The 13,438-nt window shown below is 29.2% G+C and overlaps 1 long non-coding RNA gene across 25 annotated transcripts; it reads left to right on the top strand.

Moving 5' to 3' along the window:
• Nucleotides 1-3,471: 3,471 nt before the first annotated feature.
• On the top strand, nucleotides 3,472-12,496 carry LOC111891848 (uncharacterized). Of its 25 annotated transcripts, XR_008230810.1 has the most exons (12): nucleotides 3,478-3,942; nucleotides 4,056-4,410; nucleotides 4,616-4,692; nucleotides 4,905-6,204; nucleotides 7,026-7,096; nucleotides 7,245-7,309; nucleotides 7,629-7,723; nucleotides 8,358-10,864; nucleotides 11,814-11,886; nucleotides 11,962-12,004; nucleotides 12,092-12,167; nucleotides 12,255-12,496. It is a non-coding gene; the product is annotated as an uncharacterized LOC111891848 (long non-coding RNA). The 25 variants fall into 25 exon arrangements; XR_008230807.1 differs by having other exon boundaries at nucleotides 3,490-3,942; nucleotides 8,358-8,464; nucleotides 10,786-10,864; nucleotides 11,814-12,167; XR_008230812.1 differs by having other exon boundaries at nucleotides 3,472-3,942; nucleotides 4,905-5,190; nucleotides 5,330-6,204; nucleotides 8,358-12,167.
• The last annotated feature ends 942 nt before the right edge of the window (nucleotides 12,497-13,438 follow it).

Below are 13,438 nucleotides of genomic sequence, written 5' to 3'. Positions count from 1 at the left end.
AATTTTTTATATTAAGTCATCATATTTTAAAATTTCATCTTATTTTAAATTTTGTAACTATTAAGACATTATACATTACAAAATTGCATTAAACATTCAAAGTTTTTCAAATTAAGACATTGTTTTGAAAATTGCATTTTTCTTCCAATTTTTTCATATTTAGTTATTATATTTTAAAATTGCATCTTATTTTCAAAATTTTCATTTTTTTTACCAACTAAGATATAATTCATTACAAAATTGCATTAAACCTTCAAAATTTTCATATGAAGACATCATGTTTTGCAAATTGCATTTTTCTTCCAATTTTTTCTGTTAACTCATCATACTATAAAAATTACATCTTATTTTCAAAATTTTCATTTTTTTTTCATTTTACATTATTATACATTACAAAATGACATTAAACTTTCAAAAAATTTCATAATAAGACATCATATTTTCAAAATTGCATTTTTTCATCCAATTTTTTCATTTTAAGCCATCATAATTTGAAAACTGCATTTTTTTTAAAATTTTTAAATTTTTTTACCTATTAAGACATCACAAATTAGAAAATTTCGTTAAACTTTCACACTTTTTCATAAAGACATCATTTTTTGAAAATTGCAATTTTCTTCTAAAATTTTCATATTAAGTCATGATGCTATAAAATTGCATATAATTTTGAAAATTTTCAAAATTTTTGTCTATTAAGACATTATAAATTGTACATTACAAAACTGCACCAAACTTTCAAAAAATTTCCTATCAACACATAATGTTTTAAAAATTGCACTTTTCTTCCAATTTTTTCAAATTTGGTCATAATACTTTAAAAATTGCGTCTTATTTTCAGACTTTTAATTTTTTTACCAATTAAGAAATTATACATTTCAAAATTGCATTAAACTTTCAAAAGTTTTCATATTAAGACATCATGTTTTGAAAATTGCATTTTGCTTCCCATTATTTCATATTAAATCATCATACTTTAAAATTTGCGTCTTATTTTTGAAATTTTCAATTTTTTTTTACCAAAATTGCATCATACTTTAAAATTTGCATCTTATTACAATATTGGATTAAAGTTTCAAACTTTTTCATATTAAGACATCATGTTTTGAAAATTACATTTTTCTTTTAATTTTTTCATACTAACTCATCATACTTTATAAATTGCATCTTATTTTAAAAAATTTAATTTTTGTGTTTATTAAGACATTATACATTACAAAATTGCATTAAACTTTCAACAAATTTCGTATTAAGACATCATGTTTTGAAAATTGCATTTTTCTTCCAATTTTTTCAAATTAAGTAATCATACTTTAAAAATTGCAACATATTTTCGAAATTTTCAATTTTTTTTACGAATATTATACATTACAAAATTTCATTAAACTTTCAAAAATTTTGATATTAAGACATCATGTTTTGAAAATTGCATTTTTTTCCAATTTTTTCATATTATGCATCATACTTTGAAAATTTCGTCTTGTTTTTAAATTTTTAAATTTTTTTACCTAATAAGATATCATAAATTACAAATTTGCGTTACACTTTCAAACTTTTTCATATTAAGACATCACGTTTTGAAAATTGCATTTTTCTTACAATTTTTCCTATTAATTTATCATGCTTTAAAATTTGCGTTTTTGCGTTTTTTCGTATTTTCAAAATGTTCAATTTTTTTTACCAATTAAGATATTATATATTACAAATTTGCATTAAACGTTCAAAAATTTTCATATTAAGACATCATGTTTTGCTAATTGCGTTTTTCTTTTAATTTTTTTATATTAAGTCATCATACTTTAAAATTTGCATCTTGTTTTCAAAATTTTCAATTTTTTTACCAATTACGATATTATACTTTACAAAATTACATTAAACTTTCAAAAAATTTCATATTAAAACATCATCTTTTGAAAATTGTATTTTTCTTCCAATTTTTTTATATTAAGTCATCATATTTTAAAATTGCTTCTTATTTTAAATTTTGTTACTATTAAGACATTATATACATTACAAAATTGCATTAAACATTCAAAGTTTTTCATATTAAGAGATTGTTTTGAAAATTGCATTTTTCTTCCAGTTTTTTTCATATTTAGTCATCATATGTTAAAAATTGCATCTTATTTTCATTTTTTTACCAACTAAGACATTATGCATTTCAAAATTGCATTAAACCTACAAAAGACATCATGTTTTGCAAATTGTATTTTTCTTCCAATTTTTTATATTAACTCATCATACTTTAAAATTTGCATCTTATTTTAAAAAATTTCAATTTTTTTTACCAATTACGATATTTTACATTTCAAAATTGCATTGCACTTTCAAAAAAATTCATATTAAGACATCATGTTTTGAAAATTGCATTTTTCTTCCAATTTTTTAAAATTAAGTCATCACACTTTAAAAATTGCAACTTATTTTCGAACTTTTCAATTTTTTTACCAATTAACATATTATACATTACAAAATAGCATTAAACTTTCAAAAAATTTCATATTAATACATCATATTTTGAAAATTGCCTTTTTCTTCCAATTTTTCATATTAAGCCATTATACTTTGAAAGTTGCATTTTTCTATCAATTTTTTCGTATAAAGTCATCATACTTTAAAAATTGCGTCTAATTTTCAAAATATAATTTTTTTTTACCAATTAAGACATTATTCATTACAAAATTGCATTCAACTTTCAAAAGTTTTCATATTAAGACATCATGTTTTGAAAATTGCATTTTTCTTTCCATTTTTTCATATTAAATCATCATATTTTAAAAATAGCATCTTATTCTTGAAATTTTCAATTTTTTTACCAAAATTGCATCATACTTTAAAAATTACATCTTTTTACAATATTGGATAAAAGTCATCATACTTTGAAAATTGCATCTTATTTTTGTACTTATTAATACATTATACATTACAAAATTGAATTAAACTTTCAAAAAAATTCATATTAAGACATCATGTTTTGAAAATTACATTTTTCTTCTAATTTTTTAAAATTAAGTAATCGTACTTTAAAAATTGCATCTTATTTTCAAAATTATCATTTTTTTTACCAATTAAGATATTATACATTACAAAATTGCATTAAACTTTTAAAAATTTTCATATTAAGACATCATGTTTTGAAAATTCCATTTTTCTTCTACTTTTTTAAAATTAAGTAATCATACTTTAAAATTTGCATCTTACTTTTAAAATTATCATTTTTTTTACTAGTTAAGATATTATACATTACAAAATTGCATTAAACTTTCAAAAAATTTCATATTAAGACATCATGTTTTGAAAATTGCATTTTTCTTCCAATTTTTCCAAATTAAGTCATCATACGTTAAAAATTGCAACTTATTTTCGAACTTTTCAATTTTTTTTACCAATTATCATATTATACATTACAAAATTGCATTAAACTTTCAAAAAAAAATCATATTTATATATACATAAACGCTTAAAAATTGGGGAACACTAAACTTTTTTCTCTTTCATCTTTTCACACGAAAGTTGTATTGTATTTCTGATTGTGTGCACTGAACTTTTTTCCCCTTTCGTATTTTCACACGGAAGTTCACGAACCGCCATAAGGTTTTCCATTCTTATCTTCGCTTCTTATCTGTTTTCATTATTGTGTTGCCGCCCATCATCTTTGGAGATTCTTCTGTTCCATTTCTTGCCGACGTTCGACCGTTCTTTCCCACCTACGCCATCGCTTATACTTATGTCGGTACAATAAATCTCTTCCACCATCTTCTATTCCTGTTCCTCGATTAGGGCTTCTCTCCACCTTGATCCTCCGTTGCTTCTAACTCTTGGGAGATGTTTTTTTTTCCTGAACTGCTCATGGAACTGCTTTGGTGATCGCCGGAGAATGAGGCGATAACAAATAACCGTCTGATATCCACAGCCGTAGCAAAATCTCAATCGAAGAAACTTAAGGTTTCTTGCTTTCTTCCTCGCTTCAACACGCCTTCTATTTCAATATCCATGTTTTCTTATGGCTTCACTTGAACCTGATGCTTTAATTATTTTGATTTTGCTGGTGATAACAGGGGCTTATACATATTGTCGGACCTATGGAGGGAAAAGCAGTCAGATGTGATGAGAGGGTTCGTCTTCATCTAGCTTCTCCCTTTCGGTTCTTCCTTCTTCCATGAAAATATATTTTTTGTTTAAAATTTATGACATCAGATAAACGCCGCCTCTACACCATGTATCCTAATCGATTTGTGACTCACATCTGACAACATCAAAACACTTATTCAATTCAATTCTATCCTTTTTTAATTCAATTATGCCTTCCTGTTTCGAGTCGGTGTTTCTTTCTTTTCGTCATCCTTCAAAGTAATCATTTTTTTTTAATTAGGAAACATGGATTCATACTCCAATGATTAACCAAATAAAAAGGTTGGTGTTATTAGCGGTCTCAATAAGCCCTATATTCATTCAATATGTCATATTTTTAATATGGTAATAGATGTTAGGCTGATCTGGTAAGGGAAGCAATTATCTAATTTTTGTCGGCATAGTATTGAGATAGTTTTGTAATTGATTTTGATTGGAACTTTTTTTTTTTCTGATTTTTATGACTGATGGCCAATGTCTTATACAGGGGATTTGGACGGGAAACTTTTGGACTATACTATCTGTTATAGTTGTTGGTAAAACTACATCGTTTTGTATTAGTGGGTTAGTTAGCTAAACTATGTCGTTTATCCATGTAAATAAGTTTGTTAATATAGTTTAGTGCATGTTAGCTTAGACGGTGCAGTTTAGATGTGGTATATATTCTTTTCTCTGTAATCATGTTCAGTAAGAAATGAGAATGAAATCTTTCTTCTCCTTTTTGTCTTCTCTTTTCTCTGTTTGTAAAAGAAACTGAAACTGGTCATATACAATAGGTCATAAAAAAAGGGGGAATCATGGATAGCATGTCACTGGGCTTTGAGATTGGCCAATCTGGTCGTCGCTATTACAGAGTAAAAATAGAGGTAAATTCAACGTTTATACATTAAATTAAAACTATAAACATGGGTATGGATAAGAACAAGGAGTCGCGAACATGGAACTTGAACGATTTACATGAGATTGGATGTTTGGATTCCGTCCACCTGGCAGCCAAACATGGTGTTTGGGTTATGCAACTTGATCTCAACCCAATGGTTGTAGTGGCACTGTGGCAGTATGGTAAAACTCTCACAATCTCAACACATACACACACACACACACACTATCCACAAAAAAAATGCAACTAGATTATTGTTACTTACATTATACTTTCCTTATACTATGTTATATATTATCTAAGGTCTGGTCTTAAATGCAGGTCCGTGTTTACAAAGCTATAAGCTAAAGTTACCAAATTCCACGTACTGATCATTACAAACAGTTGATTGTACTGAATTTTTCTTCACCAAGAAAAAGAGTATTTTAGACAATAAGAACATTGAAGAAGAAGTTGAAAAAGTAAATCTTAAAATTGAAGGTGATCTTTCATTCCATTGCTACTCAAAATTCCTTATTTAGCTTACCATATATGAAATCTGTCTAATATGAAAATGCATATTAACATTTTCCTTACTTTTTTTTATATAACATGTGACTCTAAGCATCACAAAGTAGTAAAATGTTGATGTTACCCTTTTATACTTAAGACATATTATCAATTTGTGACAAGGTAAATTTGAATTTTGAAAGTCAAAATAGTACATTCTTGACTCTTAAAAAAGATACAATGACTATTTTCGACTTTTTAAAGCATATTTTAATCGTTAGTCACTTTCACTGTAGCACAGGATTGATTTAGGGGAAATTGGTCATTTTATATGCTCTTTTTTCGTATATCATGTCAAATAAACTTACAACACGGAAGGAGCCTTTACAAGTAGGGGTACAAACTTAGAAAGATGAACATTGCAACTTAGGCAAATAAGGAGGAAACGGAAAAGAAAGCGATGAAGGGCACATTTTGGCTGAGGAGGCGTCGAGAGTTGAGTTTGAGAAATGCGTGGTTGCGTGGGAAGATCACAACAGTAGAACACTCATCCACTATTATTTGTTTATCAATGTTATTTCAGATTTTAAATATTTTTTATAAACATTATTTATGATGTGTTCAGATTTATACACAAACAGATTAAAATTCAAGAATGGGAAAGTCATCACAAACCGAAACTTCAAGTAGAAATTAGAAGAATAGAGGTGAGTTTCATTGTATGTTCAAATTTACGATAATATTAATTCCTTTGTCCTTTGAATCTCATCACCTAACAATTGTTACTTGCCAACCAATCAAAAGGGAGGAGTGGACAGAGACTATACAATCCAACTAATCTTTATTCATAGTTTTGTTATGTTATGGATTTTTATTAAAATTCAATAATGTTCTAAGCATTCAACACTACTAGAAAAAAGGTCTTTTACGACGCTCATTGCGCGTCGTAAAACGCTCAGACGACGCGCAAATGCGTGTCAAGGAAGGCCCTGTCATAAAGAGAGACGACGCGCTTTTGCGTGTCGTAGCGCGTCGTCTATAGACGACGCGCATTTACGACGCGCATTTATGACGCGCATTTACGACGCGCGGTTACGACACGCAATGCGTATCAAGGAAGGCCCTGTCATAAAGGAAGAAGATACGCATTCGCGTGTCGTAACCTTACGACGCGCGTGTTAATGACACGCAATGCGTATCAAGAAAGCCTCTGTCAAGAAAGGCCATGTCATAAATGAAGATGACACGCATGTTTGCGTATCATAATTTTAAATGTTAAAAAAAATTATTTTTTATAGATTTACTAATTTTCAAATTAAATTTGCATTTAATGTCACAATATAAAATAAAATATCATATACAAAAAATATAATCCATTTCATAAAATTTAATGTCTTACAATTCTATTTCTTACAATATATAAATTTACATGTAAAAACATCTCTACAGTCTACATGCTTCATGCTTGATTTCCTCCATCTTTTATCGTTTTTAAAAACAAAAGTTCTAACAAGAAACCTTCTTTTAGTAATGCAAGTGATGCTCTTGATAAGCTGATATTCTTAAGTGTAACGGATCCCTCATTACTTGGAGATGCTGGTGAGCTTGAAATCCAAATTAAACCTGATCCAGAAAAAGGGACAATCACAATATCATAAGATTACTTACTTTTCTTCATTCTTGAATCTTTCCTCATAAAATACAACTCTACAAGAGATTTATAAACCTTTTTTTACCCTTATTGTAGAGACACTGGTATTGGAATGACCAAAGAAGAACTAATAGACTGCCTTGGAACCATTTCTAAAAATAGTACTTTACCTTCTTTCATATAAATCATTAGCAAATATTTACTACATTACATTAATTGGTTAATTTTATAAAATGTTGAATCTTTTTGTTTAAGAGAACAAGGATCTTGGAAATGATAACAGTTTAATTGGTCAGTTGTTTTTTACACTCTCTGGCACTGCAGTAGAAAAGATGTATTTTTTTTATACCAAGTGGCTCTCAGTCTCACTTTACAAATTTTCATGTTTTGGGAAAACAAAATACCTGATTAGGACCCTTAAATATTGAGTCATCAACTGCAATTGAAGGTTTCTTGATGAAAGCCCTAATTTTCTTAAAGAGGAAGAGGCGACTAATCCGTAAATGGAAGCCTTTGGATTAGCTAGTCATCCAGTTTCTCTGAAAAAATAGAACACCAGAATCAAACAACTATCAGTAAGCAATCAAGTTCCAAAACATTAAGTCACAAAGATATTATAATGGAATGAGACATTTTGAAAAGTTCATTATTTCATGTAGTTATTATTATTTATTTTTTCTTTTAACCAATACTCAATATAGGTTATTTGCAAAATTAGCACTTGAAAGATGATCTGTCAATCCTTATATATTTGTTACTATCAGGTGTCTTTTTGTGGGATATTTAAAAAACTGGAGAAGTCCATTTGACACATTATATAGTCTAAGGATAACATGCAATATATATATATATATATATATATATATATATATATATATATATATATATATATATATATATATATATATATATATATATATATATATATATATATATATATGAACTCTAATTTTGGGGGTTTCAACTGAGTATCTTTTTGACACAAACTGTAACCTACAATACCCTGACTCTAAATTATATTTATGTAAACACAGGTCAGAAGTTGAGTTATAACATGTTCGTAGTGCCCTCTGTTTCATTCTCTATTTGTACTATCTTTAAATGTCATGTTGGTTCTTTAGTAATAGTAGTTAGATTATAAATTAACAAACCTTCCACCCGTTTCTGAAAATTATAATTAATTTGTAAAATTTTCACTTGATCTTGCAGTTTTAAGATTCCCAGAAGCTAGTGTAAGGTTTTTACCACCTCAGCATTGCCAGGTCGACGCCTAGCTGTCACAATAGGAATTCGCTGGACAAACAAAAACATTACAGGTCGACGCCTACTTTCGGTTTTATTATTATTATAGCAGTGAAAATTGTTGGGATTTGGATGAGATTGCTATAATTGGGTAAATTTTCTTAAAATAAACAACTAAATACAAGTATATTTTCTTTATCAACATTGGGTAGAAACTAGATAACATATTTACAAGATTGTAATTGTAATACCTTTCCGGATGCCTTTTCAAAAGCTGCTACCATCTCCAACACAGATGTGCCCTTACCCGTTCCTAAGTTGTAGACTTCACAGCCTAAAAAAAAGATAATGGTTTGATTTAATGTCAAACAGAACAAAATTTCCAAAACTAAAAAATGTCATCTGCAATCAGAAAGAGATACACACCTATATTAGGGTCCGAGAGTATCTTCAAAGCAGCAGTGTGTCCATCTGCTAAATTTACAACATGGATGTAACCATGTACCTGAAATTTGAGGGTAGAAAAGGTAAATATCAACATCATAATTCCCAACAAACAGCAACAGGAGGAAAACTCAGTAGAACCTTAAATAAGGGAATTTCAAATTCCAACAAACAGCAACATAACACAAAAAAGAAACCAACCCAAAGTATAGATAGATGCAGAAAGCATAAATATTCACTGAAATAGAAATTAAAGATCGATTTAAGTAAAAGAAAAGATGTCATACCATCTTGCATTACAGTTTCCTCATGTTATCTAAGACGCATCACAAGGGCTAAGTAAAAGAAAAGATGTAATACCATCTTGCATAACTGTTGAAATTAACATGAACATTAGTTGCACAAAAAATGTATATGATGATTATGGCACACTATGTATAATATAAGGGCGTACTTTGAACACATAGTTATGTGTTTCTGCGAATATTGTAGTAAAAGCAAGAGAAAGCAGAAGGCTCAGAAGCAGGCTGGATCGAGATATGGACATCATGGGGATCTTGTGTTGAGGCTTTGAGCTTGTTTCTGAACACTTCTGAGTGAAGAAGTATGAAGGTTAATTTGTGTTTAGATGACGATGAGGGGTGGATTTATATGCAGAGGAAGATGATAGATAGGAAGAAGACTACCCAATCTCATATTCTCCCCAAATCACTCCAAACCCTAACCCCCCAATTCACTAATTCAATAGTGGGATTAATTTTGTATTTACGGGAAGATAGATAGGAAGAAGATGAATACGAAAGTAAATATGTACCGTTGAATATTTTTCTCCTTCTTCAGCCTTGACTTTTGAAAATCTTCCACCTCTTCATCCTCTTACCCTCTTCTCACACAGAAAAAGTGAGGACTCCAGAGTAGTCAACCATGTTATGTAATTGCTTCACCATTGGGCCCCACCGTAAGTTGCAGTAGGGCGTTGTCAACGTGAAGAGTTGCAGATCCCCAATCGCCGGTTCTATGAAGGATTTTGTGAGGTCCGCATCCCTAGTTCTTTGAAGCGGGGTTTAAGAATTATAAGAAGAGAACGGAAGAATGAGGTTTAGATGAGATCGTCGGTGAGGAAAAAGAACTGGTGATAGAAACTAGGGTTTTTGTGGGAGACGGAGAAGCAAAATAAGAAGTGAGCCTGATTGTTTAGTCGCCGATTTTATTATATGGAGCAAGAAGAATATAGCGGCGGGGAAGAAGGAACGTGAATGGCCAGTGGTTATGTCTAGGGTTAGAGAGAGAGAGAGAGAGAGAGAGAGAAAAAAGGGAGAGAATGGCTCTGTGCGAGAGGTAACGCGACCCATAGGATCAGAGTGAGAAGCGGGGTATTCAAAATTTTAGAATTTCAGATCCCTCTTTAAAAACGCGCGTTTAGTTAAAAAAATATAAAGCGACATTTGTAGACGACACACACTTAAAATAAGCGCCCTCCATGTTTTTAATTTTGTTTTGTTTGACACTAATTGTACGGCACGCACAAATGCGTGTCTTCTATCCTTTAAATTTTGGAAAACTGACATCGATTTTTAGGGCACGCACAAATGCGTATCCTCTATTAGCACGTGTCATTGATTGCGCGTCGTAAAAGACTGTTTTTCTAGTAGTGCAAGGGAATAAGGTCAATTAATGAAGTTATATGATGAATATAATTATGAATTATGTCTTCACTGTGTCTTTATTTGTTTTTGTGAGTGGGTTAATCTTTATCATTTGGAAACCATCTTTTAATCCATTGATTGTTGTCTTGAATTAATCTCATAGAGGTAGGAATTTGAATTTGTGATTTCTCATTTGTATTTATTATCTTTTATTAATTGTGATTATATTCAACGTGTATTTGGTTGGCTTGTGAGTCAGGGATGTATATGAATACGACCCTTTTACCCTTTGACTCATTTTACAGGTTTTGAAAGTTCTTCCAGCTTCTCCATCAACCTATTCTACTAATCCAAAGTCCAAGCTGTTAACTCTACCTTCCCTCTGTAGGTCTTCAATCTCATTTGTTTTGGTTATTCAGGTCCCCCCCCCCCCCCACCAACACACATTAGGGGTGGAATTGGTACGGTACCGAGTTTTTTTTTTCCAAACCATGTACCGTACCAACTATAGTTGATATCAAATTTTAGCTATCAGTACCGTACCAAGTGTACTTGGTACCAATTAATTTGGCTACCAACAAATTTGGTTGGTACATATTGGTATTTGGTATATACCAAAAGTTTTAACTAATATGTACTATACGTGAATATAAGTTGAATTTGTGGACATTTGGTCGTTGCTTCACTCACTTTTGTTAGTATTTTTTTTCGGAAACTGCTAAAAGGATTAAAATAGGTCCACCCCTAACAAGTTGCCAGAGGAAGAAAATGGAAACAGTACAATGAATGAGAAGTTAGTATTCCTTTTATGTATTAGTATGATGTGCTTTTGTATCACCGATCTCGTGCACATCAAAAAATAAATATTGAGAAATTTGTCTATCAATGCGTAGTTTAGTAATCCTAAGACTTGTTAGTTGTTATTCTAGTTAATACATGAAGATATGAGAACTCATATTTCTTTGTGTGTATATATATATATATATATATATATATATATATATATATATATATATATATATATAAAAGTTGGTTGGTACGGTACAACCGTGGTATTCAAAATTTCATACCATTACCATACCAAGATTACTTAATTGGCATGGTATTACCAGCCAAATATATTGGCAACCAAACAACTTGGCTACCGATTTTATTGGTTCGGTTGGTAACATGTTGGTTGGTTCTCTGTGGTACATATTTGCCAGCCCTAACAAACATACACACTTAAAAATATGTTTTGTTTTTTTTAGTAATATAAAAATTGAGTAACTGGGAAAAGGATTCCAAAAAAGCATAAAAAAACCTTCTAATTATCTTTCTTTTGATATTGTAGGCAAGAAATAATACAAGGATTGTGTCCTATGGATCTTTAGATCTCTTTAGCAACAACTATGGAATATTTCACAGTTTTGTGTCCAAACTTTGTAACCATTTTATATATTTGGTTGAAATTAAACCGGATGTTATGTTATGTTATGTAGATTCTCTAACTCACCAGTGAAAAATGCAGGAAGCTCGGAATAAGTAAGTGTATTTCTCTAAAGTACTAATAATATAATTATAATATTCCATTTTGCATCTAATGGAAAAAAGACACAAAATTTATAATAGAAATGCAAAATCTGGCAATGCACAGTTTCCTACCGACATTAACAAATGGGTTTCCCATGAAACAGGCCATTTAAAGGTAAAATATCAAATACTTTTTAATACTTTTATATTTCCATTTTTTTAATGTTTCAGTTATATTTTTCTTTTTCTTGAATGTGAACAGGTTGTGAATGTTAGACACCACAAAGTTGGTGATACTGATGAACCTGCTATCTATAGGATCAATGATGACCTGGTGATCTTCTGCTATAAATAAACAATATGTAGCTATGTAACCCTTATGCAAGTAATCTTTTGCTATAAATATTATCTTGGTATGTAACTCTCCTTATGTAAGAAATCTGTTGCTATAAATATTTTGTTATGTTGGTATGTAAGTCTTATGCAAATCCGTTGTGCATTTTAATTCCAGCGCCAACGGCACAGTGATTCCATTCCAGTTAAGACATCATGTTTTGAAAATTGCATTTTTCTTCCTGTTTTCTCATATTAAGCCATAATACTTTGAAAATTGCCTTTTTCTTACAAGTTTTTCATATTAAGTTATCATACTTTAAAATTTGCGTTTTCTTTTTCATATTTAGTCATCATATTTTAAAAATTGTATCTTATTTTCAAAAAAAAAAATTACGAATTAAGATATTATATATTACAAAATTGCATTAAACCTTCAAAAATTTTCATATTAAGACATCATGTTTTGCTAATTGCATTTTTCTTTTAATTCTTTTATATTAAGTCATCATACTTTGAAATTTGCATCTTGTTTTCAAAATTTTCAATTTTTTTACCAATTATGACATTATAAATTACAAAATTACATTGAACTTTCAAATTTTTTCTTATTAAGACATCATGTTTTGAGAATTATATTTTTCTTCTAATTTTTTCATGTTAATTCATCATACTTATTGCATCTTATTTTCAAAAATTTCAATTTTTTTTACCAATTACGATATTATACTTTACAAAATTACATTAAACTTTCAAAAAAATTCATATTAAAACATCATGCTTTGAAAATTGTATTTTTCTTCTAATTTTTCATATTAAGTCATCATACTTTAAAATTGCATCTTATTTTACATTTTGTAACTATTAAGACATTATACATTACAAAATTGCATTAAACATTCAAAGTTTTTTATATTAAGACATATTGTTTTGAAAATTGCATTTTTCTTCCAATTTTTTCATATTTAGACATCATATTTTAAAAACTGCATCTTATTTTCAAAATTTTTATTTTTTTTACCAATTAAGATATTATATATTACAAAATTGCATTAAACCTTCAAAAATTTTCATACGAAGACATCATGTTTTACAAATTGCATTTTTCTTTCA

This window comes from Lactuca sativa, chromosome 3 (assembly GCF_002870075.4).
Source record: "Lactuca sativa cultivar Salinas chromosome 3, Lsat_Salinas_v11, whole genome shotgun sequence".
Lineage (NCBI taxonomy): Eukaryota > Viridiplantae > Streptophyta > Magnoliopsida > Asterales > Asteraceae > Lactuca > Lactuca sativa.
This window is presented reverse-complemented; position numbering and strand designations above follow the sequence as displayed.